The sequence below is a fragment of the Triturus cristatus genome, chromosome 7 (genome assembly GCF_964204655.1).
Source record: "Triturus cristatus chromosome 7, aTriCri1.1, whole genome shotgun sequence".
Classification (NCBI taxonomy): Eukaryota; Metazoa; Chordata; class Amphibia; order Caudata; family Salamandridae; genus Triturus; species Triturus cristatus.
In genome coordinates, this window is record NC_140590.1 from 451,290,300 (window position 1) to 451,297,190 (window position 6,891).

Below are 6,891 nucleotides of genomic sequence, written 5' to 3' on the forward strand. Positions count from 1 at the left end.
GGGCAGCAGTCTCTCTAGCAACGGCTTATTAGAAGCAGAATTCACTGACCGGAGGGAGAAAAGACAGCTCACATGGGATTTGGCGAAGCTGGAGAACGAAAAGGAGGAACGGAGGATGGCTCACGAGTTGAGGCTCAGGGAGATAGATCTCCAGATCCTACGGGTCGGGGCACACCCTGTTCCTAGTTGTGGCAGCGAAGAAAGAGAAATCACCAGGGAATCCAAACCCTATTTGCCAAAAGACATAGTAGCTAGCTATAGTGCAGGTGATGATATCGCCAAGTGGCTAGCGGCCTATGAGATCTCATTAAGAGTCCATGGGGTTCCAGAGAAGTATTGGGGAGGGGGATTGTATAAATACATGCCTCCAGCTGGTAGGGATACATTATTGGCCCTAGAGCAGGATGAGCAGACCCACTACCCCACCATGAAAGTGGCGCTCGTGAGGAAGTTTGGACTAACACCCGAGAAGTATAGACAGAAGTTCCGGGGTAGCCACAAACTGGGCACACAGGATTGGGTGGATTTCCTGGACTATGCAAAGAAGGCATTGGAGGGTTGGATACAAGGCAGCGAGGTGAGGGACTACGAGGGGTTGTTTGATTTGATGTTGAAGGAACACCTGCTCGAAAAATGTTTCCCTGAACTGCGTCAACACCTGGTGGATAGCAAGCTGACCAATCCCCGGAAGCTTGCTGAGGAGGCGGACATTTGGGCTAGTACCCGAGTGTCCACAAGGGGGACTGGAGGGGACTCTCAAAAGACCGGACAGGGCGCCCCCCAGAAGAAAGAGGGAGGGGAAAAGAAAACGGAGTTCTCTAAAGGCCCCCAAAATAGTTTCCAAGGGAAGGGAACAGGATTCACCCCTAGGGCTAACCCACCCAGAAACCCTAATCCTGGCCAGAGTCAGCAGCCAAGGGTTGTCCATTGCTTCGAGTGCGGTGGTGTTGGACACTATAAGGGAGATGTGAAGTGCCCGAGAAGACCACCCCCCCATCGGAGGAAAGGCCCCCGGAGTAGCTAGTGTAGTGCTCGGGGAGGAGATGCCCTTAGGTAAGGGAAGGGAGTGGGCGGGTGTCACTTTAGTGTCCCTGGGAGAACGGGAGATGGTTCCTAAGATCCAGGTGCCCGCAAATACCACAAAGTATGGGCAGTGGGTCACCATCAACGGCCAAAGAGGGGAGGCTCTGAGAGACACAGGAGCCAGTATGACTATGGTACGTAGCCAACTGGTGTCTCCAGAGCAGGTGATTCCCCATGTGTTCCACCCTGCCGCGATGGCTGACGGCAGAATGGGCCACTATCCGGTGGCCGAGGTTCCATTTGAATGGGAAGGGGTTGCAGGTTCATTTCGAGTTGCCGTAAGCCCTGCCGTGCCAGTCGATTGTCTGCTGGGGAATGACATGGAGCATAATGCTTGGAAGGAGGTGGAATACCGGATTCATGCTGAGATGCTGGGTACACCTGACTGGGCCTGTGTCAGCACAAGGTCTGCGACTACCCGGAGGGGGAGTTCGTTTAGGCGGGAGCCTGGAACAAAGGCACCGCCGGCTGCCAATCAAGGGAAGAACCGAAGGCAGGGGGAGCCTACCTCGGCACCCGCGCCCCGTGTGATGGATAGGCCACCGGAGGTGGTGGACCAGGAGTCCGCGGGGGGGGGGATGTTACCGAACTGGAGAACCTACCCATCCCGGCCGAGTGGCACGTGGAGGGAGGGCCGACCAGGGAGGAATTCTGCAAGGGCCAGAAGGAGTGTCCTACCCTTGAGGGACTGAGGCGACAGGCCGAAGCCCAGGCAGCAGGGAACGTTGAGGGGAACTACCACATTTACTGGGAGGATGGCCTCCTCTACAGTGAACCCAAGGCACCCATGCATGGATCGTCACGGGCCTTGGTTGTCCCTCAACGTTACCGAGCCTTTCTCTTGGGATTGGCTCATGAGATCCCCTTTGCAGGACACCTGGGGCAAGACAAGACCTTTGCCCGGCTTGTCCCACACTTTTATTGGCCTCAAATGAAAGTGTCGTCCGACACCTACTGCCGGACGTGTGTGTCTTGTCAAGCCAGTGGGAAAACAGGGGTGAAGCTGAAAGCTCCCCTGGAACCACTTCCTGTCGTTAGCACCCCCTTTGAAAGGGTGGGCATCGACATTGTGGGTCCGTTAGATCCGCCTACTACAGCTGGTCACAGGTTTATCCTGGTTCTGGTGGATCATGCCACACGGTACCCAGAGGCCATACCTCTGAGGACCATTACCGCACCTGTTGTGGCTAGGGCCCTGATGGGAATCTTTACCCGAGTGGGTTTTCCCAAGGAAGTTGTGTCCGACAGGGGGACCAACTTCATGTCAACATATATGCGGGCGATGTGGAAGGAGTGTGGAGTGACCTACCGGTTCACCACTGCTTACCACCCCCAGACCAATGGTCTGGTGGAGAGGTTCAATAAAACCTTGAAAGGCATGATCAGAAGTCTGCCTGAAAGCCTGCGGAGGAAATGGGACGTCCTCCTACCCTGTCTATTGTTTTCTTACAGGGAAGTGCCACAGAAGGGAGTGGGCTTCAGCCCCTTCGAGCTTTTGTATGGGCACCCTGTGCGTGGACCTCTCAGCCTGGTGAGAGACGGATGGGAAAGAACTCCCTCCCAGAAAGCTTTCCCAGGACGTGGTGAGCTACATGCTGGCCTTCCGGAGCCAAATGGCTAAGTTGTGGAAGCAAGCTTCTGACAACTTGGAATCCAGCCAAGCAGTGATGAAGGCGTGGTATGACCACAATGCTCACCCGGTGGAGTTGGAGCCTGGCCAGAAGGTGTGGGTGATCGAACCAGGAGAGCTTAGCGCCCTCCAGGATCGCTGGTCAGGACCCTTTGAGGTGTTGGAGAAGAAGGGTAAGGCTACCTACTTGGTGGATCTGAAGACCCCTCGCCAGCCCCTACGAGTGCTGCATGCCAACCGCCTCAAACCCCACCATGAGAGGCCCGAAGTCATATTGTTAATGGTGACTGACGGAGCAGAGGATGTGGAAAGCGAGCCTCTCCCCGACTTATTTGCGTCTCAAGAGAAGGATGGGTTGGTGGAGGGAGTGATTCTCTCCCCGTCCCTAACTCCTGAACAGCAGGAGGACTTCCGCCAGGTCCTGGGGCAGTACTCTTCGTTGTTCTCCCTTGTTCCGGGTAGGACTCACCTGTGTGTCCATGACGTGGACACAGGAGACAGCCCACCTGTGAAGTCAAAGATCTACCGGATGACAGACAAGGTGAAGGCCAGCATTCACAGTGAAGTCACTAAGATGCTGGAGCTAGGAGTGATTGAACCTTCCAGCAGCCCCTGGTCCAGTCCGGTGGTACTAGTACCAAAAGCTGCACCACCGGGTGCCCAACCGGAACTGAGGTTCTGTGTGGACTACCGGGGACTGAATTCAGTAACCAAGACTGATGCTCATCCGATCCCGAGGGCGGATGAACTGATTGACCGGCTGGGAGCTGCCCAATATTTGAGTACCTTTGACCTTACATCCGGGTACTGGCAGATCTCTCTGACTGATGGAGCTAAGGAAAGGTCAGCCTTCTCCACGCCCAAGGGCCACTACCAGTTCTGCGTGATGCCCTTTGGGCTCAAGAACGCCCCTGCCACGTTTCAGCGTCTGGTGAACCAGATCCTCGCTGGAATGGAGAGTTTCTCTGCTGCTTATCTGGATGACATTGCCGTCTTCAGTAACAGCTGGGAGGATCACTTGCGTCACCTGCAAACTGTTCTCCAGGCCCTGAAGCAAGCTGGGTTAACGATCAAGGCCAGTAAATGCCAGATCGGGCAGGGCTCGGTAGTGTACCTTGGACCCTTAGTGGGTAGGGGAGCGGTGCAGCCCCTCCAGGCGAAAATCGAGGCAATCATGGCCTGGGAACCCCCCAAGACTCAGACTGAGGTCCGAGCTTTTCTGGGCCTCACAGGATATTACCGCCGCTTCGTGAAGGGGTATGGGACCATTGTGGCCCCCCTCACGTTGCTTACGTCCAAGAAACAACCTCGACAGGTAGTCTGGACGGAGGCTTGCCAGCAGGCCTTTGTGAAACTGAAGCAAGCCATGTGCGAGGCCCCGGTCTTAAGGGCCCCAGACTTTTCCAAGGAGTTCATTGTCCAGACGGATGCATCGGAACATGGCATTGGGGCAGTGTTATCGCAACTCAATGAAGAGGGTCTGGATCAACCCGTGGTCTTCCTATCCCGGAGACTACTTCCCAGGGAACAGAAGTGGAGTGCAATAGAGCGTGAAGCCTTTGCAGTGGTATGGGCTCTGAAGAAGTTGCGGCCATACCTGTTTGGCTTGCACTTCCTAGTTCAGACCGACCACAGACCCCTTCGTTGGCTGATGCAGATGAAGGGGGAGAATCCCAAGTTGCTGAGGTGGTCTATCTCCCTACAGGGAATGGACTTTCAGGTGGAACATCGGCCTGGAGTGGACCACGCCAATTCAGACGGTCTCTCAAGGTATTTCTGCCTTAGTGATGAGAACTCCCAAGGGGTTGGGTAGCTCTCCCCACTTTCAGCTGGGGGGGACGCGTGTTAGACCTGTCAGCCCTTTGGGTGGTCCCTCCTCATCATTATTTATTTTGTCCCACTTTTGCCTCAAACCCTGTTATAATTTTTCCTTTTTGGGAACCACCAGACTTTTTAGTGTTGATGCAGGGTCAGGGAGCCATTTTCCCTACCCCTGGAACTTCTGTCTGAGGGTCTGAGACACAAAATGGTGGCCACCCATTGTCACCTGTGACATCATCAGAACCCACTGGAGGTTTCCAGAACATTCTAGAACCCTGTGACAGAGGGAGGCAGTTTAGAATGTTGGGAGGCCATCTCAGAGTGGCAGTTGGCATCTGACTAGAGAGGAGAGAGGACCAGTTCAGAAGGAGGTCGGAGTAAGGCAGCAGGGGTGGAACCAGTGCTTGGAGTGGGGTCCAGAAACCCACCCTTGATGCTAGTCCCTACTGACCAAGCCCAGCCTAGAGCCCTGTGTGGGACCAAGACCAGACAAACCATCTTAAGGACCTAAATATTAGGGGTGGGCGGAATTTGCGTAATTGCGTTACGCAAATCTCCGCGAAACAGTAAAAAATCTCCGCGAACATGCAGAAATTCCGCGAACACGCGGAATTGCTTGTTCGCGATGCTTTTTTCCTGTTCACAATTGCTGTTTGCGTGCTCGGGGAGAAATATCTCGCGAACACGCATTTTGAGAACTTATGCAAAAGTTGGTCGCACACTGCTCGTCACACCAGCAAGTTGCCCCAAAGGACTGTGGTAAATGTAGTGGCGACGGCGAGTACGCCTATGCCACGATGTGTAAAAAGAACAGTATGTGTTGCGTTAGCCATCCCTGGACACGTGTTTCGAGGTAGTTGCCTCTCGTCAGCAGGGAGCAGGTCAGTGTAAAGGGGTGCCGTGTGGACTGCCAAAATGTAATTAAAACAGGTCAAGTACCTCTCATGGCGCGCAGGTGCAGATCCAAGGCTCGTCAGCCCGTTGGCTCAAGGGAGCCGTAATAAATTATGCAAAAGTTGGTCGCACACTGCTCGTCACACCAGCAAGTTGCCCCAAAGGACTGTGGTAAATGTAGTGGCGACGGCGGGTACGCCTATGCCACGATGTGTAAAAAGAACAGTATGTGTTGCGTTAGCCATCCCTGGACACGTGTTTCGAGGTAGTTGCCTCTCGTCAGCAGGGAGCAGGTCAGTGTAAAGGGGTGCCGTGTGGACTGCCAAAATGTAATTAAAACAGGTCAAGTACCTCTCATGGCGCGCAGGTGCAGATCCAAGGCTCGTCAGCCCGTTGGCTCAAGGGAGCCGTAATAAATTATGCAAAAGTTGGTCGCACACTGCTCGTCACACCAGCAAGTTGCCCCAAAGGACTGTGGTAAATGTAGTGGCGACGGCGGGTACGCCTATGCCACGATGTGTAAAAAGAACAGTATGTGTTGCGTTAGCCATCCCTGGACACGTGTTTCGAGGTAGTTGCCTCTCGTCAGCAGGGAGCAGGTCAGTGTAAAGGGGTGCCGTGTGGACTGCCAAAATGTAATTAAAACAGGTCAAGTACCTCTCATGGCGCGCAGGTGCAGATCCAAGGCTCGTCAGCCCGTTGGCTCAAGGGAGCCGTAATAAATTATGCAAAAGTTGGTCGCACACTGCTCGTCACACCAGCAAGTTGCCCCAAAGGACTGTGGTAAATGTAGTGGCGACGGCGGGTACGCCTATGCCACGATGTGTAAAAAGAACAGTATGTGTTGCGTTAGCCATCCCTGGACACGTGTTTCGAGGTAGTTGCCTCTCGTCAGCAGGGAGCAGGTCAGTGTAAAGGGGTGCCGTGTGGACTGCCAAAATGTAATTAAAACAGGTCAAGTACCTCTCATGGCGCGCAGGTGCAGATCCAAGGCTCGTCAGCCCGTTGGCTCAAGGGAGCCGTAATAAATTATGCAAAAGTTGGTCGCACACTGCTCGTCACACCAGCAAGTTGCCCCAAAGGACTGTGGTAAATGTAGTGGCGACGGCGGGTACGCCTATGCCACGATGTGTAAAAAGAACAGTATGTGTTGCGTTAGCCATCCCTGGACACGTGTTTCGAGGTAGTTGCCTCTCGTCAGCAGGGAGCAGGTCAGTGTAAAGGGGTGCTGTGTGGACTGCCAAAATGTAATTAAAACAGGTCAAGTACCTCTCATGGCGCGCAGGTGCAGATCCAAGGCTCGTCAGCCCGTTGGCTCAAGGGAGCCGTAATAAATTATGCAAAAGTTGGTCGCACACTGCTCGTCACACCAGCAAGTTGCCCCAAAGGACTGTGGTAAATGTAGTGGCGACGGCGGGTACGCCTATGCCACGATGTGTAAAAAGAACAGTATGTGTTGCGTT